The sequence below is a fragment of the Maylandia zebra genome, linkage group LG13 (genome assembly GCF_041146795.1).
Source record: "Maylandia zebra isolate NMK-2024a linkage group LG13, Mzebra_GT3a, whole genome shotgun sequence".
NCBI lineage: Eukaryota > Metazoa > Chordata > Actinopteri > Cichliformes > Cichlidae > Maylandia > Maylandia zebra.
In genome coordinates this window covers 219001-244384 of record NC_135179.1, presented here as the reverse complement: position 1 = coordinate 244384, position 25384 = coordinate 219001, and the positions used below count along the sequence as shown (strand labels likewise).

General features: G+C 42.2%; 1 long non-coding RNA gene across 2 annotated transcripts; it reads left to right on the top strand.

The window, feature by feature from the left end:
- Positions 1 to 3393: 3393 nt before the first annotated feature.
- LOC143421730 (uncharacterized) lies at positions 3394 to 8179 on the top strand. 2 transcript variants are annotated; one of them, XR_013101289.1, is made up of 4 exons: positions 3394 to 3486; positions 3592 to 3704; positions 7422 to 7516; positions 7625 to 8179. It is a non-coding gene; the product is annotated as an uncharacterized LOC143421730 (long non-coding RNA). The 2 variants fall into 2 exon arrangements; XR_013101288.1 differs by lacking the exon at positions 3394 to 3486 and having other exon boundaries at positions 3513 to 3704.
- Positions 8180 to 25384: the final 17205 nt, after the last annotated feature.

Genomic DNA, 25384 nt, shown 5'->3' with positions numbered 1-25384 from the left:
AACCTTAATTTTATTTAAATCCGTTGCTCACGTATAAAGTACACAGACGGGGTCTTTGCTCAACTCGTCTGAGGCGTGTCTCACTAAGCGCTACATGCTAGCATCCTGCTAACCGAGCTACCCTTTACATGCTGTGCTTTAGAAAATGGGATACTCGTTAAAAAAAATACTCCGCAGATATTGATAGATAGACGAACACTGCAAATATAATGTTGGAAACGAGAACGGCCTTTGGTGAAGGGGTAAAATACACCATGAATAGAGCCATAGAGTGAATGGCTGCCATGGTTGCAGAACAGCCTGATTTAATGACAAGAATGGGGAAGAGTGAGGTGAAGTGAACCACAGCCACAAAACACGGTCAGACAAGGCGGCAAAAGGGCAGTGATCTGTCCGTCAGTATGAAGTTGGTGTGTGCTTTGGTGAACAAAAACTCCAGACTGGTAGCAGGAAGATGGGAGACTCGTGTTTCACTGGAATAGTGGTGAATTAAAACATCCTTTGTTGGGGACATTTCGGTGTAAATGCATCCATACAGGCAAGACAGAGGCAGACTAGACAGTGAAGAAAACAAGGCAAACATTAGAAATATAAAAACGGAAATATAGGATGAGTCGGGGATGAGTTCCTGCCCCAAGTGGAGGAGTTCAAGTATCTCGGGGTCTTGTTCGCGAGTGATGGGAGAAGGGAGCCGGAGATCGACAGTCGGATTGGGGCTGCAGCTGCAGTAATGCGGACGCTGCACCGGTCCGTCGTGGTGAAGAGGGAGCTGAGTGTAAAAGCGGAGCTCTCAATTTACCGGTCGATCTACGTCCCTACCCTCACCTATGGCCACGAGCTGTGGGTAGTGACCGAAAGAATGAGATCGCGGATACAAGCGGCAGAAATGAGCTTCCTCCGAAGGGTGGCTGGCCTCTCCCTTAGAGATAGGGTGAGAAGGTCGGCCATCCTGGAGGGGCTCAGAGTAGAGCAGCTGCTGCTCCACATCGAAAGGAGCCAGCTGAGGTGGTTCGGGCATCTGACAAGGATGCCCCCTGGGCGCCTCCTGGGTGAGGTGTTCCAGGCATGTCCCACCAGGAGGAGGCCCCGGGGCAGACCCAGGACACGCTGGAGAGATTATATCTCTCGGCTGGCCTGGGAACGCCTTGGTATTCCCCCGGAAAAGCTGGAGGAGGTGGCTGGGGAGAGGGAGGTCTGGGCCTCTTTGCTTAGGCTGCTGCCCCCGCGACCCGGCCTCGGATAAAGCGGATGAAGATGGATGGATGGAAATATAGGATTAATATAACATACAATTAGGGAAAATGTAAGGAACACAATGTAAATGATATTGTAAAGTCATTAAAATGGCATACTCTGATTAAAAGAAACACATAATTGGGTAGGATAATAATAATAATAATAACAATAATAATAATAATTAAAAAAAACTAAAAAAAAACATGTACAAGATGGGTATGTATACTTGTAGCCAGAATTTAACTATAAAGTTGTAACATGTCAGTACCTTACCCCATCCATTATATCCACACTTTCAGAAAAGGATATGGTCAATATCTTTACAAATACTATCTAAACTTAAACGGGATATTCCCTCTGCTTCTTCTGCTTCTCGTATACACCCTCAGGGTTTGTGATCAGCCAGCGGCTGATATGATCATTAATCCTGTGAAATGATATTCTTTCGGTTTATGAATCTGTTTGCATGGATTTCTTAATCCGTTTCCACTGTTAGCAGAAGTTGTGCATGCAGTTTTGGTGTGCTGCTCTCCAAGACTACAAGCTGCGTTAAAGTTGGAAGTAACTGGCCGATGTTCCACTGTTGAAGATCAGCTGTGCCCATTTGTTGCACATTGTGGCTATGGAGAAGTTGAGGCTCTTGCAGGCTACCCACAATTTCCCCAAACTGAGCGATTATACATCTTGCTTCCATATTTGTATCTTGTGTCACTAAAAATGCATTTTATTTTAATTTTATACATTGATTAATGACCTGCAGAATCTCCTTATCATATTAAGTGATTCATAATTGTCACTTTATGCTTTCTCCATCTTGAAAGTGATTACATCCTTTAGGTTCATTTTCTGCAGGCAGGTTTCTGACAGAACAGGCAGATTTAGAATATAACATGCAGCGTTCTATAGATGGACACATAAAGAAATGAAAAATTACATGTATGTGCTAACTTTCTAAACACTGTTACATTAATGATTAAGTAGATAAAACATTTATGTCAGCCTTGGCTCATAGTTCATTTAAAGACAAGAACTTTGTGTGTGTGTTTCAGGTACTGCACTCTCAAAGACTGAATGAACCAGCATTGCAGCCATGGGTCATTGTGAGCATCACAGGGAAGGTTGAAGCCGCCCACTCCAGCTGTAAGGCCGGAGTCACGGAGACCTGCACCCATGTCACTGCTCTTCTGTTTAATGTAGAAGCAACAGTGTTGATCTGTGGCACAAGGACTGTTACAGGTGAACCTGCATACTGGGTTTTGCTGGGTAATGTGACCAAGATACAGTCAGAGGTTGGCCATAAGATAGACTTCTCCTCTTCAGCTGCCCAAAAAAAGGCTCTTGATCAAAACATAAACAGACCATCTGTAGTGACAGGGAAAAGGAGCAGTCCTCAAAAAAGAAATCCCACCTGCTACTGTGGAGGAGTTGTCACTGCTATAATGCCATCATGTTTTATCTAGGGGTCTAGATTTATGCCTATAGTGCACTGCCATGTAAATAATTTGCATTTACTGAATGAGTATCACTGTTCAAAAATTGAATAAAGAAACAAACTAATTTTTGCCTTTTTTTTTTATTAAAACCACTTTATAGAACATCACATCAGTTACAATGTAGAATCCATGTCACTGGAGCATTTTGATTCAATAAACAGTAAAAAGGTGAGCTGTGAAGACCAAGGACAAGTGCAGTTCACAGGTTTTCTATCCAAGGAATCCCAGAAGATTGCATGGTGTCATTGCCCAGCAGTTGTTCGCAGGACATATGGACTCAACCTCAACAATCCCTCACACTGAGCAGCATGAAGTGACAGTGCAGAGGAAAAACTCCCCTTTAACAAGAAGAAACCTCCAGCAGAACCCGGTTCAGTACCAGCAGCCATCTGGGTTTGGAGGAGAGAGACAGACACAGAACTACCAAAAGTATATTTTTTTATGTGATTGACTGTTGTTGTAATTCAAGCCCTGAGTGTAGAGCAGGTAAGATATAAAGTTGCATCCTAAATTCCATGCTCATGCAGAGTGTTTAGTTTATGACTTTTTCACCTGGTCATTGAACAGATGGTCTTTTAGGGTTGACCAAGCTGGTACCTTGACTCTGTTCTCTGCAAGATGTTGCAAAAAACAAAATCATATGGAGAGCAATCAGCACCAGATCGAGTCGAGTGGCTCTCAGCCAATTAAATTACGCTGTTTGATCACATGACACCGTTAGCCAGCAGTGTGTCTCCTAAAAGAGAGCTGTTTAAAGGTGAGTGATTAAGTTTTTCTCCTAAATAGAGATCATTACAGAACGCCTAGTCCTACTTAAAATCCCATTTATTATTATTTTTTTTTATCATCTACTCGAACTAAGGAAAACGTTTGACTAACTCAAAGACAATTTCCACGCCTCCCCTGCCTGACTGCAGAGGCAGTTTTGAATTTAGGAGCGCCAAGATGGCAGCGGCAAACCCTGGCGGCTCTCCGGTGAGTATATATATTTTTTTATCTTCAAGTTTGTCTTTTGAAACCTTAATTTTATTTAAATCCGTTGCTCACGTATAAAGTACACAGACGGGGTCTTTGCTCAACTCGTCTGAGGCGTGTCTCACTAAGCGCTACATGCTAGCATCCTGCTAACCGAGCTACCCTTTACATGCTGTGCTTTAGAAAATGGGATACTCGTTAAAAAAAATACTCCGCAGATATTGATAGATAGACGAACACTGCAAATATAATGTTGGAAACGAGAACGGCCTTTGGTGAAGGGGTAAAATACACCATGAATAGAGCCATAGAGTGAATGGCTGCCATGGTTGCAGAACAGCCTGATTTAATGACAAGAATGGGGAAGAGTGAGGTGAAGTGAACCACAGCCACAAAACACGGTCAGACAAGGCGGCAAAAGGGCAGTGATCTGTCCGTCAGTATGAAGTTGGTGTGTGCTTTGGTGAACAAAAACTCCAGACTGGTAGCAGGAAGATGGGAGACTCGTGTTTCACTGGAATAGTGGTGAATTAAAACATCCTTTGTTGGGGACATTTCGGTGTAAATGCATCCATACAGGCAAGACAGAGGCAGACTAGACAGTGAAGAAAACAAGGCAAACATTAGAAATATAAAAACGGAAATATAGGATGAGTCGGGGATGAGTTCCTGCCCCAAGTGGAGGAGTTCAAGTATCTCGGGGTCTTGTTCGCGAGTGATGGGAGAAGGGAGCCGGAGATCGACAGTCGGATTGGGGCTGCAGCTGCAGTAATGCGGACGCTGCACCGGTCCGTCGTGGTGAAGAGGGAGCTGAGTGTAAAAGCGGAGCTCTCAATTTACCGGTCGATCTACGTCCCTACCCTCACCTATGGCCACGAGCTGTGGGTAGTGACCGAAAGAATGAGATCGCGGATACAAGCGGCAGAAATGAGCTTCCTCCGAAGGGTGGCTGGCCTCTCCCTTAGAGATAGGGTGAGAAGGTCGGCCATCCGGGAGGGGCTCAGAGTAGAGCAGCTGCTGCTCCACATCGAAAGGAGCCAGCTGAGGTGGTTCGGGCATCTGACAAGGATGCCCCCTGGGCGCCTCCTGGGTGAGGTGTTCCAGGCATGTCCCACCAGGAGGAGGCCCCGGGGCAGACCCAGGACACGCTGGAGAGATTATATCTCTCGGCTGGCCTGGGAACGCCTTGGTATTCCCCCGGAAAAGCTGGAGGAGGTGGCTGGGGAGAGGGAGGTCTGGGCCTCTTTGCTTAGGCTGCTGCCCCCGCGACCCGGCCTCGGATAAAGCGGATGAAGATGGATGGATGGAAATATAGGATTAATATAACATACAATTAGGGAAAATGTAAGGAACACAATGTAAATGATATTGTAAAGTCATTAAAACGGCATACTCTGATTAAAAGAAACGCATAATTGGGTAGGATAATAACAATAATAATGTTAAAAAACATGTACAAGATGGGTATGTATACTTGTGTTTTGTTTTTTTTTTGTTTGTTTTTTTGGAAGTGACATCAGAAACAGCAGCATGTGACATCACGTGATGGCGGAGCTTCAGTTCATCCTTTGTCATCCTTTTTTTTTTTTTTTTTTTTTTTTTTTTAATAGGACAAGGGGAGAGGAAGAAAGAAAACCAAAGGGGAGAAGAGACGGTGAGAAGGGGGGGAAGAGAGAAAAAAACAAAAAAACAAAAAAACAAAAAAAAAAAACTCCTGGGTCACCTGTATGGAGAGAAAGAAAAACAAAAAAAACAGGGGAGACAGCAAAGAGCAACATAATAATAATAAAAAAAAAAAAGCACCATCACAATAAACTAGCTAGTCATAGATATCAATAGTTACTAAATAGTAAACGATATTGTGCAGCACGCAAGATAGACAGCGCACAGTGTGCTTTGAGGCAGCAGCCAAGAAAGCTGTAGTCCGCATCTGTGAATACCCATGTGTACACCTGTGTGCATACCTGTGTGGATCAGCATGCTTGCATTCCAAAGGTTTCTCCATGTAATGATCTGCTAGGGAGTGTGGGGGGGCCACAGCCCTGTCCTCTATGGTATCAAGCAGGTATGGAGGAGATCAAAACTCCAGACATCCAGAGGTCCCCAGAACACAAGAGACCAAGGAAGACCAACAGAGGGGCAGCCGCGCCACTGTCCCAGTAAGGGCTGAGGAGAGTCCCAGATGAGGGCTCACTCAGCAGCCGCGGAGCAGAAGCCAGGGGGGGTTGCAGTGACGCGCCCGTGAGCTCCGCCGGCAGCCAGCTGTGCCTGAGTGACCACCCCACCTCCAAAGTGGCCCGAGCGAGCCCCAATAAGCGGCCGCCAAGGAGTGAGCCGGTGTGTACCCGGACGCCCACCCCCAGATACAAAGAACCACCAACGCACCGATACCTGAGGGAGTCCGCCACCGGCAGGGGAAGTGGTGGTGGGTGGAGATAGGCCTCCAAACCTTGGAGGGCCCGAGATGTCCCCAGAGAGGTGGCGTCTGATACCCAACCTGACATATAGACACAGACATACAGGCACACACAGACACAAACATCCATTCCCACCCTCATGCTCTCATATGTACTTCACACTCAACCGACGTGGAGACAGACATAAAGGGACGATCACACTCCCCAAGCGTACTCTACTAACCGGGTCTAGGTACCCTTGCCCCTGGAGGGGGGAACTGCACCCAGACCCAGGTGGTGTTACCCTTTTCCCTGCGGTGGGGAGAGGCAGACCGCCCCGACTCCGCAGCAGCAGGGAGGCCCCAGACCGCAGTCGGACGGCCCACTCCTCCTAGCCCCCCCCGCTCCAGCAGGCCGCAGAGAATGGGGGTGGGAGAAGACTCCAAGCCTCCCTCCACCCGCTCATTGTAGTGTTGATGCATGTGTGTTCTAAGGTGCAATTAAAACCCAGGAGGGCATGGAGCTACCTGCCAGAGAGCAGCAGGTAAGCGCATAGTCCCTCCTGCTAGCCCTCAATGTCTACATGTATTTAAAATTGAGAGGTGGGCAACGACGCCAGGGGTGAGGCGTACACCCTGATGGTAACTTGGACTCCGTGTATCGTGCCCACCCCCAAGATCCTATATGTATGTGTAATGAGGGTGTGAGTAATGTGAATGTCTAAGTTGTGGGATAAAATTGAGGCAGAGGCAGCCAGAAGGGGACAGAGGGGGGGGGGTAGCCTCCTCTGCATCCTGGTGACATACCCCTACTCCAAGGCCCTGCATGTGTGGGTGGTTGTGGTGGAGCAGGAGGAGGGAGGCAGCTGGAGATGGGGAGGGAAGGAAGGGAGGGGCAGGTGACCCCTCCCTGGGGCCAGCTCCCCCGCTGACCCCAGTAGGCACTCCCACACTCCGCGACCCGCCAGGGAAAGGGGGGCCCAGGCCCATGCAGACCGGGGCCCAGCGCAGCAGCGCCCCCCGGCCCCACAGAGCCCGGGACAGTCCACCCAACCCCACCACAGAGAAAACTGCACCCACCCCACCATCCACTCGTCTTCCAGACTACATGAGACAATAGACGCCCAGGCTGAGGGTATGTATACTTGTAGCCAGAATACTATAAAGTTGTAGCATGCCAGACCATCTTGATTGAATGTAACTTCGCTCCACACAAGTTTTATGGTAGACATATTCATATTGGTATCTAATAAATGATTAATTCTTAGATTTTATCGAACGTTAATTTATAAATTGTTTCTGTCTTTATGTGTTTGTTTCAGATTATGCAAGATGAAATTATTCAGTCAGCAAGACACTTGCTGCAGTTGCTGACATCATCCAACTGAACTGCTGCTGTGATGAATCAGAATACAAGGTTTACTTTAGCAAGACTTATGAGTTAATGCTACATTTAACTAAATTGTTATATATTTTGTGTCCAATATTGTCTCCATATGATTTTGTTTTTTGCAACATCTTGCAGAGAACAGAGTCAAGGTACCAGCTTGGTCAACCCTAAAAGACCATCTGTTCAATGACCAGGTGAAAAAGTCATAAACTAAACACTCTGCATGAGCATGGAATTTAGGATGCAACTTTATATCTTACCTGCTCTACACTCAGGGCTTGAATTACAACAACAGTCAATCACATAAAAAAATATACTTTTGGTAGTTCTGTGTCTGTCTCTCTCCTCCAAACCCAGATGGCTGCTGGTACTGAACCGGGTTCTGCTGGAGGTTTCTTCTTGTTAAAGGGGAGTTTTTCCTCTGCACTGTCACTTCATGCTGCTCAGTGTGAGGGATTGTTGAGGTTGAGTCCATATGTCCTGCGAACAACTGCTGGGCAATGACACCATGCAATCTTCTGGGATTCCTTGGATAGAAAACCTGTGAACTGCACTTGTCCTTGGTCTTCACAGCTCACCTTTTTACTGTTTATTGAATCAAAATGCTCCAGTGACATGGATTCTACATTGTAACTGATGTGATGTTCTATAAAGTGGTTTTAATAAAAAAAAAGGCAAAAATTAGTTTGTTTCTTTATTCAATTTTTGAACAGTGATACTCATTCAGTAAATGCAAATTATTTACATGGCAGTGCACTATAGGCATAAATCTAGACCCCTAGATAAAACATGATGGCATTATAGCAGTGACAACTCCTCCACAGTAGCAGGTGGGATTTCTTTTTTGAGGACTGCTCCTTTTCCCTGTCACTACAGATGGTCTGTTTATGTTTTGATCAAGAGCCTTTTTTTGGGCAGCTGAAGAGGAGAAGTCTATCTTATGGCCAACCTCTGACTGTATCTTGGTCACATTACCCAGCAAAACCCAGTATGCAGGTTCACCTGTAACAGTCCTTGTGCCACAGATCAACACTGTTGCTTCTACATTAAACAGAAGAGCAGTGACATGGGTGCAGGTCTCCGTGACTCCGGCCTTACAGCTGGAGTGGGCGGCTTCAACCTTCCCTGTGATGCTCACAATGACCCATGGCTGCAATGCTGGTTCATTCAGTCTTTGAGAGTGCAGTACCTGAAACACACACACAAAGTTCTTGTCTTTAAATGAACTATGAGCCAAGGCTGACATAAATGTTTTATCTACTTAATCATTAATGTAACAGTGTTTAGAAAGTTAGCACATACATGTAATTTTTCATTTCTTTATGTGTCCATCTATAGAACGCTGCATGTTATATTCTAAATCTGCCTGTTCTGTCAGAAACCTGCCTGCAGAAAATGAACCTAAAGGATGTAATCACTTTCAAGATGGAGAAAGCATAAAGTGACAATTATGAATCACTTAATATGATAAGGAGATTCTGCAGGTCATTAATCAATGTATAAAATTAAAATAAAATGCATTTTTAGTGACACAAGATACAAATATGGAAGCAAGATGTATAATCGCTCAGTTTGGGGAAATTGTGGGTAGCCTGCAAGAGCCTCAACTTCTCCATAGCCACAATGTGCAACAAATGGGCACAGCTGATCTTCAACAGTGGAACATCGGCCAGTTACTTCCAACTTTAACGCAGCTTGTAGTCTTGGAGAGCAGCACACCAAAACTGCATGCACAACTTCTGCTAACAGTGGAAACGGATTAAGAAATCCATGCAAACAGATTCATAAACCGAAAGAATATCATTTCACAGGATTAATGATCATATCAGCCGCTGGCTGATCACAAACCCTGAGGGTGTATACGAGAAGCAGAAGAAGCAGAGGGAATATCCCGTTTAAGTTTAGATAGTATTTGTAAAGATATTGACCATATCCTTTTCTGAAAGTGTGGATATAATGGATGGGGTAAGGTACTGACATGTTACAACTTTATAGTTGTTAAATTCTGGCTACAAGTATACATACCCATCTTGTACATGTTTTTTTTTAGTTTTTTTTAATTATTATTATTATTGTTATTATTATTATTATTATCCTACCCAATTATGTGTTTCTTTTAATCAGAGTATGCCATTTTAATGACTTTACAATATCATTTACATTGTGTTCCTTACATTTTCCCTAATTGTATGTTATATTAATCCTATATTTCCATCCATCCATCTTCATCCGCTTTATCCGAGGCCGGGTCGCGGGGGCAGCAGCCTAAGCAAAGAGGCCCAGACCTCCCTCTCCCCAGCCACCTCCTCCAGCTTTTCCGGGGGAATACCAAGGCGTTCCCAGGCCAGCCGAGAGATATAATCTCTCCAGCGTGTCCTGGGTCTGCCCCGGGGCCTCCTCCTGGTGGGACATGCCTGGAACACCTCACCCAGGAGGCGCCCAGGGGGCATCCTTGTCAGATGCCCGAACCACCTCAGCTGGCTCCTTTCGATGTGGAGCAGCAGCTGCTCTACTCTGAGCCCCTCCCGGATGGCCGACCTTCTCACCCTATCTCTAAGGGAGAGGCCAGCCACCCTTCGGAGGAAGCTCATTTCTGCCGCTTGTATCCGCGATCTCATTCTTTCGGTCACTACCCACAGCTCGTGGCCATAGGTGAGGGTAGGGACGTAGATCGACCGGTAAATTGAGAGCTCCGCTTTTACACTCAGCTCCCTCTTCACCACGACGGACCGGTGCAGCGTCCGCATTACTGCAGCTGCAGCCCCAATCCGACTGTCGATCTCCGGCTCCCTTCTCCCATCACTCGCGAACAAGACCCCGAGATACTTGAACTCCTCCACTTGGGGCAGGAACTCATCCCCGACTCATCCTATATTTCCGTTTTTATATTTCTAATGTTTGCCTTGTTTTCTTCACTGTCTAGTCTGCCTCTGTCTTGCCTGTATGGATGCATTTACACCGAAATGTCCCCAACAAAGGATGTTTTAATTCACCACTATTCCAGTGAAACACGAGTCTCCCATCTTCCTGCTACCAGTCTGGAGTTTTTGTTCACCAAAGCACACACCAACTTCATACTGACGGACAGATCACTGCCCTTTTGCCGCCTTGTCTGACCGTGTTTTGTGGCTGTGGTTCACTTCACCTCACTCTTCCCCATTCTTGTCATTAAATCAGGCTGTTCTGCAACCATGGCAGCCATTCACTCTATGGCTCTATTCATGGTGTATTTTACCCCTTCACCAAAGGCCGTTCTCGTTTCCAACATTATATTTGCAGTGTTCGTCTATCTATCAATATCTGCGGAGTATTTTTTTTAACGAGTATCCCATTTTCTAAAGCACAGCATGTAAAGGGTAGCTCGGTTAGCAGGATGCTAGCATGTAGCGCTTAGTGAGACACGCCTCAGACGAGTTGAGCAAAGACCCCGTCTGTGTACTTTATACGTGAGCAACGGATTTAAATAAAATTAAGGTTTCAAAAGACAAACTTGAAGATAAAAAAATATATATACTCACCGGAGAGCCGCCAGGGTTTGCCGCTGCCATCTTGGCGCTCCTAAATTCAAAACTGCCTCTGCAGTCAGGCAGGGGAGGCGTGGAAATTGTCTTTGAGTTAGTCAAACGTTTTCCTTAGTTCGAGTAGATGATAAAAAAAAATAATAATAAATGGGATTTTAAGTAGGACTAGGCGTTCTGTAATGATCTCTATTTAGGAGAAAAACTTAATCACTCACCTTTAAACAGCTCTCTTTTAGGAGACACACTGCTGGCTAACGGTGTCATGTGATCAAACAGCGTAATTTAATTGGCTGAGAGCCACTCGACTCGATCTGGTGCTGATTGCTCTGGCTTGGGTCATTAAAGTTCATCACTTTTGCAGTTGAATTTTTGCAGGTGAATTTTTGCAGGTGAATTTTTTTCAGGTGAATTTTTGCAGGTGAATTTTTTGCAGGTGAATTTTTTGCAGGTGAATTTTTGCAGGTGAATTTTTGCAGGTGAATTTGGAGGATAAAAATTCAGTGTCATAAATTCAATGTCTAAAAATACTTGAATTCTGATGATACTATATTTCTTCCATACTTCACAATTGGTTAAAAACAAGAGAAAACAATATAGAAACAAATATAGATAAATGAGAAGATAATGTATTAACAATTTAAAAATATAAAACAGGCCTGATGGTACTCATACTGAACTCGAATTAAAACCCAAAGTAAAAAAAGTGAGTTTTAAGATGCGATTTAAGCTAGAGAATCACTCAAAGCAGAATGGGTAAATACTGTTTGACTTTGATTAGTGGGAAATTCAGCAGAGAGTGATGTGGATAATGCATTTGAAGATTACACTATGTTAATATGTTGTTATAGCAAGGGTTTTAATTCAGTTAATTAAATAGAAAATACAATACAGCATTGAGAGCCAAATTAAGTGTCCTGAATCTAAGTGAGTTACAGGCAGGTGCATTTCACAGGTATTTATTTAAAGACCTTTGCTGAACTCTTCCTGTTGAGTAGCTGCACTCGGGGATCATGTTTCTGAGGAAGAAGACTCAACTGACATGTGAAGACCACATCCTGCCAAGACCACTGCTTTCACGTGAATGGGCGGGACTTAACTTCGCTACTTTAACTTTGTGTAACAGTTTCTCTTGGTCACCAGTGTCAGACCTCATTAACAGTGTAGACGTAATGATAAAAACAGTTTGTATACATTTTCCTTTTTTGTTTTTAGAACTGCTAATTCATAACGGTAAAACAAATACAACCAGGCAACATTTTAATTTTGTTTAGGTTTTTCTTAAAAAAGGAAAATTAAAGGAAATTAAAAGTTTTAATGGTCAAACTATGGTCTGACCTGTTGAGTCAAATTCTCTCTACTCGGCTGATTTTAAAAAAAGCTCACAACCTTTTTGACTCTCATGTAAAAAAAAAAAACTCCCCTATACCTTCTTCATAGTCCCTTAACAATATAACTAGGCTTACATATTTTATAGACCAAGATTACTTCTCAAAGTGTCATTTGGAAGGTTAGTTATGTAGTTCACGTGTGGTTGGAACTGAATCATTTTAGCTGGTTCAGAGCGGGCCAAACCCCAACCACTGGTGCTGCAGCCAGTACCCCGTGGTCAAGACTGAAAAAAGTGTTTGCAAACTTAATGAGTAGGACCCGATTCCAGCAGCAATTTCCATGATGTGTCTCAAAATAGATCTCAGTCAAATGGGCTCACTCATAGTGATTTGGTCAGTGAAACCATGAAACTGTGGTTTATTCATCCTTCCAGAAATACCATGTGCAATAACTTCTCATTAATGATAATGGCAAACGATAGATGGGTGGGGCTGTTTTCACTCTAGTTTTCTTTGTGCATTTGTCTCAGAAATCTAGGGTAGATTAAGGCTCGTAAACATCATCAGCTACTAGTCTCCAAACACTGAATATGTGTTCTGTTTATCTGATTTGTACAAAAATGTGTTACAGGCAGGATGGTCTGCCCATGCCTTCTTATTAACCTACCTACAGAGCTCATTCCCATCTGTAATCACATGTTCTGTGTCCACCAAAACAAACATATGCTGGATATACACTACCGTACAAACGTCTTGAGCCACCGCTCATTTATTCATACTTTATTACTATAAACTTCCCACTTTTAGGAAAGTGGGAAGTGTCTCAGGGAAGCTTTCTTCTAATTTCTGTAGGCAGGTCTCTAAAAGTCTTAAAGGACACTACAACATCCAGTCTTCTTTTGATTTTGGCTGACTTTGTTCCTTCTACAGTGCAGATATTTTAGGAATATGCTTTCCCCATGAATCTGTTGCAGCTGAGTTTTTGGTCCACTTCTTTGGCTCTGCTTTTTCTTGAGCATACCTTCTTGACAGCCACCCTATCATTTCTAGCTTGCATGAACAGTAAATGGATTCACTGAAGGGTCGGACACATATCCTGGGTCCTGTGCCAGCTTTTTGAAATACTGATTTTCTTTCCTATTTATAAAAGGATGGGCTGTGGCACTCCTGCAAGCACCGTCATTATATATGCTGCAAATTAAAACTTTTTGCCGCTCATCTGGAGTTATGTTTAGATTAATGGAAGTCTGAAAATCAATTTATCAAATAACTGACTGAGAAACAGCATCCACATGTCATCTCTACACACACATTGTTTTTGCCTTCATAGTGACTGACAAAGGACAACATGCAGTAACATGAAGAGCCGTGGACCAACTGTGAAAAATTCTGATGAGGAAGTGAGCAGTAAGTTGTTAACATGTTGCTAACAAATACACTGTTCATTTCAATGGCACGCTTTTACAGCAGATGAATCACACACACAGTTTTAGCTTCTCTCTGGAGTGTCCATATGCCTCTCCTTCTGTCTGCATGATCTTGTTTTTCCTCTTTTCATTAAAAAGGTCTTTGCTCAACATGTTCCTTTAACAGCAAAACCTCAAGCTAGCTGGTTCTAATTTGTCATCACTTACACATTATTATCCCAACCAGCTTCTGATCTCATAAGATTACACAGAGTGGGATGAAGAAGAGGGTGGAGGGGTTGTACTGGGAGGCAGAAGACATCAAAAGCATAATAAGCACTTCGCTTGCTATGCATGTGGTAACACTTAGTGAGACGGCCACATGTTTGCTAAGTCATCCCTTAAAAGGCTAAGCCAAGTTCATGGAGTTTGTTGTACAAATCAGCTGTTAAAGAAGCAATCAAGGGCACGGACACTTTACTAACATGTAATAGCAAACAGCAGAAAGTACAATACAGCAGACCACAAACCTTTACAGGGCAATCAGAAGGACAGCAGCCACGAAGCACTGCCAGGCTGTCTGGGAACAGACATTAATAACATATATATCACTGTTTCCCAGCCTTTTGGAGCCATGGCACATATTTCACATTAGAAACAACAATGTCACAAACAGCATATTGATCATTTTCCCTGAGCAGACTTAGCTCGGTTTGTCCCCAGTATAGTTTTGTTGCTTTCTTCTCATGCTATAGCATACCCTATAGGGCCTTCACCTGGGTCGGAGTTTTCTCCAGGACCAGGTCACACTGACTGCTTTTCAAATATTTATCTATTGCTTTTACGCGCTGCATCGTCTCACAGCATGACGATTATGTCATTTCTTCTTCTGTTTTACTGGCAGTTGGCAACCCATTTAATTAGAACAGGTAGTTGTCCTGTCCTCTAGTGGAAGAGAATGTCATTGTTCTGCCTGTTATTCACACCAATTACTTACCAGTCTGGTGGAACCAGATGATCTTCCACGGCACACCTGATCATTTCTCACGGCACGCAGTGGTTGGGAAACCTTGATGTGGTGGACAGTTCTCAAGTAATACAAACTAGAGATGGACCGATCCGATATTACGTATCGGTATCGGTCCCATACTGACCTAAATTACTGCATCGGATATCGGAGAAAAATAAAAAATGTAATCCAATCCATTAAATATCACGAAAGCACCTCACAAACTTGCAACACGCCGTAACTCGCCTCAGAACGTTAGCACGTCGGAGCAGTATGCATCACGTGATAGAGCGGCTGTGGCATGCAGGACCTGTCGGTGGTCTGGATAGCATTTGGAGCTTCGCTAGCAACCCGGCATTTCATCTCCGACAAAGTTATCCCCGGGAGAAGTAAAGCAAGTGTGTAAGTCCATCTCTAAATGTTTGTAAAGCATTCCTGCGTTAAGCTTAACAAGCGACTGCCTCTCCTGCTGCTACTTCAATCATGAAACTGCTTAACGATCAGCTGATCGGCTTTTCTGTCGCGAGTCCGTGTCTCTAGTTTGCTTTTGGCCCACTTTGCACCAGAAAGAGGAAACCAGCGGCTGAACAACAGCAGCACGTTTAAGCTTGATCAGCTGTTGTTAGAATGTATTTAATATTACTTTCTACTCGAGGATCTTTTTCTATGTAGCTGACGGCTGGTAACTGTGCAGGGGCGGATCTAGCAAAGTTTAGCCAGGGGGGCCGATAGGGCATTAACAGGGAAAGGGGGCACAAAGACATACTTTTCTTTCTTATTCTCATTTAAAATGTCTAGCTTTTAATAAATAATTATCTGACACCCAAAGTTTTAATTTGATGTAAAATGAATAGAAGTCAATTACTGTATATAGTGACTATTAAGTCTAATATATATACCCTAGTAAGCTATAGTACTTTTTCCTTTGGGAAGGTACCATCTGTGCAGTCTGCAATTTTGTTGAAGAAAGATGTTGAATCTATTTAATATTTCTTGAAAAATAATTGATTTCTGTGCATTTTTTTTCACACTGCATCAAATTAAGGTTGATTACGTCGATTAAGCATCATGAGGTGGAGCGTGAGGGGTGGTTCCCCATTTTTTATTTATTTATTTTTGTTGTTGCTGGGAGTTGGAACCCTATTAGTTAGGTTGCTTAATATTTACGCTAAGTACTCTTTAAAATACCAGAATAGGGAGGATGGTGTAGGTCTAAGTTTATTAGATTGATCAGTATTGCTGAACTATGAAATATTTTTTTTGTATACAGGTATAACAGAATAGCTTTAGTGTAGTTGTTGTTTTAAACTTGAGTATGAACTTATACAAAATGCAGCAAGATATTTAAAAAACAGTTTTGTTGATTAAAAAACATTATATCGGATTCATATCGGTATCGGCAGATATCCAAATTTATGATATCGGAATCGGTATCGGACATAAAAAAGTGGTATCGTGCCATCTCTAATACAAACATAACTTTAGGTGAGAAACCTCAATTAAACTTGATACCTGGGTTACAAACAAACAAAGGCAGATTAATAGCGGTGGCAATTGTGCCTTTTAATTTTGTTTTTGTAGATTTATTCTGCAGACTTTGAGTTATGTGAGGACTGCCTTGAGACTGCCGTAAGTTTATTTTGGTCTGTATTTAACTACAATCATTTCTAGGAGAACAGTGTCTCTCAACAGTAGCATTTGTAGTCCAGTCACTACTTGCAGCAGCCATGTGAAGACCAAGAGGTCCTAACAAGCTCAATGAGACTGCAGAGCAGAACAAGCTGCAGCTGGAAGCAAACCTTAGTACAAGGGACTCACAGGGGAGACAGAGAGGGCACATGAAAGGGATCAGTGCTGAATGTACAGTCACAGTCCACTGAGGCACCCAACAAAAAGGTTATCAGTGCCTTAAAAACACCTAAAATCTAAAGCCTACTTTAGACAGGATTATGAGGGAAAGTGAGGATGATATTTCCTGTGTTTTCTGGTCTTTAGCTTGTTGTTCCAACAAACAAATTTAAAGTTTGCCTGTTAATCATCACATATCTAACACTCTTGTGAAAACTGCATTTACATTTTTTGTGTTCTTGCAACAAGGAGTTCTTTTCAACCACAGTGAAGATGTCATTTTTGACCAGGACATGTCCTTCAATGCACATATTAAATAAATATGTTGGACTACTTTCTTCCATTTGTACAACATCTCTAAAATTAGAAATATCCTGTCTCAGAGTGACGCTGAAAAACTAGTTAATAAGGCCAGTGTGGGGTCATAAAGAACACCACACATCTGCTTTTAAAAATGCAATTAAGCAAGCAAATCACAAAGAAAGAACATTATCATATCCAGAATGCAGAAAAGCGTACAACTGTTAATTGTGGATGATGAAACATTAGGCTTCCCTCTTCTAATTCCCTGTCAGTAAACCATTTAGTGGTGGATCAACATATAGATGTACTAAGTCTCACAGACACTGGGCTACAGCAGGATGAATATGTTGTTATACTAACTCAGAATCACTGAAGCAAATCTCTCGGAGGAGGAGCAGCACTCTTCAATTTCAGCTTATTAATCAATCACAGAGTTTTTACTAATTTGAAAGCCTGACTCTTTGGCTTGTCCAGTTTTATTGTTGTTATTTATTGTTCACCTGACTCAGAGTTACTGTCTCTGTCTCTCTCAAAGAAATCACACTGTGTCAAGGTTTGATGTGTGGCAGGCTGGACTTGACTCTCTGGTCTCGAATGCACTATTTAAAGCAGATAACCTGTAAGCTGGACAGGAAATGGCATCTCACTAATTTAGCCTGGAAACAAAAAAATGTTGTAAAGCTGGAACATCTTCCTCTTCATCAGTAACTGAAGAAAACAGGAACAACTTCAGGTTTCTTCTAAGGACTGCAGCCAGGCTGAGTCAGAGCATCCCTTAACCAGTAAGGACGTCTTACATTTAAATAACATTTTAATCATTAGAGAAAAAAATATTCAATATTATTCATAATTATTTGGACTCTTTCTCTGTGACTGAGATACTTCCTCCAGACCATCAACATGTCTATTAGACCACGTTCCTATAAGACTCCTCAAAGAAGTGCTGCAGTTTTAAATATGATCAATCTATCCCAGTTACTGCACTTTGTACCACAGGCCTTTAAACTGGGCAGGGATTAAAGCCATCAGCTGACCCAGCTGTCTTAGCTAATTATAGGTTAAAATTCTTGAAAGAGTTGTTTTTAAACAGCTCACTGATCCTGTGGAGAGCAATGGTTTATTTGATGTTTCATCACAGCACAGAAACTGCACAAGTGGAGATCACAGACGATCTTCTTATGGCTTCTGATAGACAGTGGATGTGCTTGTTCTCAGTACAGTGTTTGATCATGTTGACCATTAATATCTGAATCATATCTAATAAATTCAAATTCAAATTCAAATTTTATTTGTCACGTACACAGTCATACACAGTACGATATGTAGTGAAATGCTTGGACAACTGCTCGTGACCTAAAGAAAACAAAAAAGGAAAAGGCTATGAATAAGAAAGGAAATAAATATGAAAAATTAAAAAGGGTAAATTTAACTAAGAAGGAATAAAATATAAATTATGGTTAAAAATGAAATAACTGTACAACACAAATTAGAATGAAGGGTAAATTTAACTGGGAAGGAATAAGATAAAATATATAAATTAAAGTTGAAAATAAAATAACTGTACAACAAAATACACAATATAGAACTATATAAGAATGTATGAAGAAATCTAAATCTAAATAAATATATACACAATAACAGCAGCTGTACAAGTATTAACCGGAAATGAAGAATATAGTGACCAGTGTTGTGCAAAAAAACAAAACTCTCATTTGTCCCATTAATGGGGAGTCTTACACAGAGGTTATCATTGCTCAGGGTTCAGTGCTAGGACCGATGCTGTTTACATTATACATGCTTCCCTTAGGCAGCATCATTAGAAGACATTCATACATTTTCACTGCTATGCAGATGACACCCATCTCTATCCATGAAGCCAGGACATGTCCTTCAATGCACATATTAAACACATATGTAAGACTGCTTTCTTCCATTTGTGCAACATCTCTAAAGTTAGAAATATCCTGTCTCAGAGTGACGCTGAAAAACTAGTTCATGCATTTATTACTTCCAGGCTGGACGACTGTAATTCATTATTATCAGGATACCTGCTGGCAGGTGTCACTGATTTCAACGCAGTATGATTTGGGAGCAGTGGCCCTTGGGATTGTAGTTCCTCCATCTCACCTGCAACATCATAGCACATGCAGATCACCCAGGGGCCTGAATCTCCTCCTGCTTAGTGGTGATGCTTTGGTTCGAGATCTCAAACTTGGCCCTTTTAGTGTGAAGGCAATGAAGCATCCATTAACCAGGCGGGTGGAGGTTGTTGCTGTCCATTTGGGTATTGCAAATACTTGACACATGCTGGTTAATATGTTCTGTCAGACAATCACATAACCATCAGCCAATGATGGTATAAGATTCCACACGTGTTTGGTGGTAGGTCCCAGTTTGCAAAGGTTTGCAGACTGGGAACAATGCAAACAGACCACTTACTGTGGTATAAATCTGAAAGTCCAGCTGTCAGTGCAGCAATGAAAAAGCCAGACTACTCACTTTACGTGAGAGAATTCAAGTGCTTTGGCAGCTTGGCAGTGATAGCTTTGGTTCCTTCTTTGGCTTCTGCTCAAACAAATGCAGTCAGAATAATAAAGCCAGCATTCATCAGTAAATAAGGCCAGAGGTGGGACAGAAATGTTAATATCTATGATCATCTTGGTGTCATGGTCCAGGGTCCTTTTGACCCAGAGTTTTGAGTTCTCTTGTGTTTTTTGTATTTTGGTGTTATTGTTTATGTTTTAGTGCCATTGTGTTTATTCCATGATACCTGGGTTTTTCTGTTCACTGTTGTTTATTAGATTTCCCCTTGTGCCTTTGCCCTCTGTTTGTCTGTGTTTATATAGTTGTGCGAGTCCTCGTGCCTGGTTTCTCCTCCTTGTTTCCCTAGTTTGCCATGTCTGCTCTCTCCCTCGTGTCCCTCGCTCCCTCTCGTCTGCCTGGTCCTCCACTCGTGTTTCCTGTTTTATTGTGAAGGTCCCGTGTTTCCCTGTCTCATTCTGGTTATTCGTGTCAGCTGTGTTCCTCGTGTGTTGTCACTTGCTTGTTATCCCTCTGTGTATTTAGATCTCCCTCATAGCTGTGTCTCTCCCTGTGTTTCCCTGTGTGCCTCTTCGTATTTGTAGTTTATCTTTTTTTGTATCACCATTCGGCAAATAAAGCTGACTTTTGGGTTTACGTCCTGTTTTTAGGAGTCTGCTTTTGGGTCCTATTCCTGCCTGCACACAGCCGCTGTTATCAACCCCTGTTGGTATGTGTCTTAGCCATGTTTCTCCAAACTTTTAATATACTCATTCTCATAATGCGACAGGCAATGATCAATCCAACCTTGCATATCTTTACAGTGTCCTCTTGACAGCCCAATAACGCAGGTGGTTTGGTACAATCCCCCCTCACAAACCATGTCCTATATACCGTTCAGGTTTAGACCATGCACCAGGCCAGACCTCTCGCTCAGTGTATTGGTATTTAACCCAGTAGTTGTCAGTCTTGGTTAAATAACCGAGCTTCTCAGCTTCTTCCTATAGGTCCCAGCTGGTAGAATCGGGGTCTGTTATGTGACCTTTTCTCTGAGCTTGCAGAAGCCGTTCAGCTGTTCTGCTGCTTTGCAGTAATATTTCCATTTTCCTCTGCCGCTGCTGCCATAGTGGCTATCTGAAGCAAACAACAATGAAGCAAAATTGCTTTGTCTTTAATCAGTTGTTCACAGGTTCTTGCATTTCCATTATGCACAAAGGTTAACAGTTTTTTTGTTGTTGTTTTTGTCTCTTTTGTGAAACCTTACATAAACATTTAAAGCATTTCAAAAACAATTTGACTTAAAAGTGAACTTATTGCAATGAATTTACTGGTGCATTAAAAACTTGCTGTACTATTTGCAAGCCTTCAAAGGATCAACAGACTGCTTTTATTTTAGTGCTTTAATTAAAAAAATATTTCTTTCATCTAATAAAAACTCCACCTTTTCACCCTGCATGAAATGTGAAAGCCATAGTACTGACATGACGACAGTTATCACTCAGTGGCACCCAACAGTTCATGAGCTAACACAGCCTTCACCAACTTTTTTCACTACTGCAGACGGTAGCTGAGACAGACTACTAAACTTTAAAACTGAAGCCAAATTGTTATTCAGAGGTGTCAGAATGATTTCATTATTTTAATTAAGTGCTGCTAATTGTATACAGACATTATAATAAAATATAATCTTTTAACTTCAAGGGGAAGGAGGCTGAACAAAGTTCTTTGTTTGCTATGTTTGAAAAAGTCTTTTGAAAGGCAGAAATCTTGTTTTAGACACTTTGATGATGAACAGTTTGGGTTGTTGTTCTCACCATTTCAAAGATGCTGGCAGGTCAAAATGTTGAGTGTCTCTTAAACTTGCATGGAGGAACAAATACCACTGTGTTTAGAAGAGCCATAGCTTTCACTTTATTATAGTTTAATGAATTTTCAACTGACTAAAATGGTTTTGCCATAATGAAAGTATGTGTGCAGGGACTGAGTGGGTCCTAGCTTTCCTCGGCACCAGTGCTTGCTTTGCATTTTGGCTGTAGCTCAGGAGGTAGAGCAGGTCATCTAATCAAAGGTTAGTGGTTTGCATCTTTGGCTAGTTGCTCATTCCCTTTACCAAATCTAAAAATGGAACATACCAAAGAAAGCAGTCGCTCTCCTTTTATCCCACACAGCGCTGTCATAAAGCTCCTCGTCTGTCAATTAATATGTGCATACATCCTTTACATGACTGGTAGCTGTCTCCACTGTGTGAGTATTTCTGTTTCCTGCTAACAGTGACTGAATTAGACGGACAAAGCTGAGCAGCATTTTTTCTGGTGGTTTGCCCACGTGCATTGCAGCCTTTCATGGCAAACCGATGGGAGAAGTGTGATGTAGAGAAGAGTGTGAAAATGTTGTTAATAACTTACTTTTTATCAAGGAAAGCTCTGATAATGATGGAGAGGAGAAGGCAGTTCTGACATGTCCTGTCTAATAAACAGGCTGACCAGGTCGCCACGTGTATTTTTACATTCCCTGTAAAGAACTTTGTAATAGATTCCTGACTTTAACAGTACTATAAATAAATGTTACGTTTTTACTTTACTAGGTGCAGGCTCACCGAGCACTTTCAGATTAGCATCTATGAAACATGTAAACTGCTTTGCCAACAGTCCTTTTTCATTCAGAGTGGAAGAAACTACAAGCAGAGGAACAACCTTTGAGGTAGGCTCGAGCGGGGCAACAGTCTTTAAAAACTGGGGCCATTTCTCAATATGCATACTCGTGTGTACTCGTGTGTACTCGTGTGTACCTGCACTATAGTGGACTTGTGATACATCATCATTTATAGACAAAGTACTGTTCCCATTCAAAGTACGCATCAACTTAACTACGCTCAGAATTGTGTTCATGGTGCACTTACACGGTGACTTACATGGAGCCAAATATCCCAGAATGCATTTCATCCAGAACTCAAATGCAGCAGTTGGCAGACAAGAGTGACTAAAAAATTTTAAAGCCTTACTTGCAGAGCTGTCAGTATAAATGAATTAATTTTAATGTTGGGAATATTTAAACTCAGCAGGAAACATTTTCTCTGGGAGCAGAAACTGCATGTTGATGCGTGGAGATCCTGAAGGCTGCTCCAAAAATGATAAAATGATATTTTAGATATTTGCTCTGTTCTCTCCAAACCCGAGCAGACATCTATTTTAATTTATTAATATCTACTGACATAAAAATAAAAGCGTTTTAACATCAGACCTGTTTGCTTTTTATTCAATAAGCAGCGTGAGCTGTCCATACATATATGCTATTTTTAATAGGAGAGATTAAGTTTGTGATGTCATCGAGTACGCTTGAATGTAGAATGATCGCGCTGCGTTCTCGGGAATTTCAGAGTCCCGTGTAAACTTATAAAGTACAGACTAGCAAGAAGGCAAGTACTTGTGTTTAGCTTTTCAGAGTTGCTAGGTCAGGTATTTGGCCAGCAGGTTCAGAATGAAGCACACAATGAGCAGTTTCAATATGAAGTACACGTAGAAAAAGTTCAGGTTGTATTAAAGAAGCAACAAAAAACTCAGTCTCTAACTTTACAAGCTGGTAACCAAAAAACTCTGTTTCACATTTCATATGCTGAAAAACACAAGGATTAGTGTTTGAACAAGCAAGTTGGGGAGAAAAGCAAATTCCGTCTTACTCACTGAGGAGGATGTCATAGAGACCTGACAAACACGAATGTGGAAACCAGCTTAGGTGGAGGCAGGGATGGAAGCTCTGGCTGGTGCTGCTTCTTTTGTGTTGGATATTCCACCTTCATGAGTAGGACAGTTAAACACTGGCTAGCAGGGAGACAGGTGAGTCTGAGGTGGAGCAGCAAGGAGCTGGCTGATGAGGAGTAGTCGGGCAGAAAGAGTGAGAATTATGAAATTTCAATTCAATTTTATTTATACAGCGTCAAATCACAACAACAGTCGCCTCAAAGTGCTTTGTACTGTAAGGTAGACCCTACAATAATACATACAGAGGAAAAAAAACAACATATGACCCCAACAAGCAAGCACTTTGGTGACAATGGGAAGGAAAAACTCCCTTTTAACAGGAAGAAACCTGCAGCAGAAAGCCTGCAGACTGCAGAGGTGTGGAGTTCAGGACAGAAGCCGTGAGAGGACGGATGGTGACAATGACTAGGTCCCTTAGCCATGTGTGCAGCACCTCCAATAGTCTGGGATTCTCTGGGCACATGTCAGAAAGAGTCTTTTGGAGTCTCACATTCTCACAGTGCAGAAACTGCTCCAGCAGGCTGATGTCTGATGATGATGGTCATCATGTAGCTCTGTGTTACAAGCAGGTTTCAGACCCAAATGCAGAACTCAAGACCCAGAAGTGGACCAAAAAACTAGAGGTTCATGAGATAACATGGGAATAGAAACAGGTGGGAACACAACTGAAACTTGTGGTGGAAACAGGACAAAGGAAGCAAAAGTAAACACAGCTCCCACGAGACAAATGACTGATAGAATACAGTAGAAAGTAACTAAATGTGGAATCAAAGATGACAACCTGACAAACCACGGGAAACACAGAGGAACCACGATAACTTAAACAAGGGATAGAATACAGTCAATGTCATGGTTTCTTGTATTTGGTGTCATTTTGTATTATGGTTTATGTTTAAGCTTCGTTTTTCATTCTTGGGTTTATTCTGTGTTTTAGTTTCCCCTTGTCTCTTTGTTCTCTGTGTCCTTCTCTTGTGTGTGTCTTTGCCTGGGTCTCACAGTGTGTGTCACTTCCTGCTTTATTTTGAAGCTACCTCGTCTCATGTGTGACATTCAGTTTTGCTTCTATCCCATTAGTCAGATTTGTTCCTGGTGTTTCCACCTGCTGCCCATCCTCTCGTTATCCCGTGTATTTAAGTCTTCAGTTTGTCTCTGTTGTCACGTCATCAGTCTTCCTGCCATGTTTCCCCCTGTGCTGTGTGCTTCATGTTCTGTGGCTTAGTTTCCACACCAGGGGTTTATTGGCCAGTACTTTCAGTTTGTAGCTTTCAGCAATAAAGCTGTTTGAGTTCATGTTCCATCTCTGCATTTTGGTCCGCCCAAAAAGCAGAACCACAATAAGTAAAACCAAGAAGGCCCAAACACTAAACACATGTGAAAACCAACAAATCATCACTATCTAGAATAATTGCTTAACACTGAGAAATTCACATAACTCAACATAAAGTGAAACAAGACAAAACACAGATACTGGAACAGACAAAGCCTTTGAATATGGATATAAAGAGAAACAGTATAACCTAATGATGGCCTCCTTTACTCTTTGGACCTTTTATTATTCTAGCACAAACACCTTTTTCTCCCCAAGTCTGTGTCATTTATCACGAAACACTGAGGGGAGAGTTCCCACATGGCACTGCTTGTCAGTCAATTGTCCAATTACTGTTGAGCCTCTGAAAATTGTGGACTTTCTATAAAAATGGTGGTTACTCCTAAAGGCTTAATGGTTTGTTTAACCTCTTGAATTAAAGCAGAAACTCTCCACTTAAAAAACCCCAAACAGAAATGATGTTGCTCTTTGAGGGAAAAGAAAGAAATAAAAGTTCATAGATGATATTGTCCTGGCTCATGTTTGGTGTAAACTTGGATTCTGTTGTTATTTAAAGTTGTGGGTTGTGCAGCTTGAACTACTCTTATGTGGACTGTGTCAGAAAACAGTTTGAGAACCACAGGTTTAAAACAGAGTTTCTGTTTTTCTCATAGTTCACAGGCGACTGAGCGGGCACCATGGAGCTTATTGTGAACTGTAAATCACTCCAAACTACTCTAGCGTGTTGCTATATAATCTATCCTGGCGTGGCGAACTTGAATCTGCACAGAACAAGTTCACAGAAGCTAGCAGATCCTCTAAACGAGATCATTGTGGTGCGTTGTTTTGAGCAGCAGTCAGCGGGCACTCAGTATACCCGCTGTGTGACTTTGCGT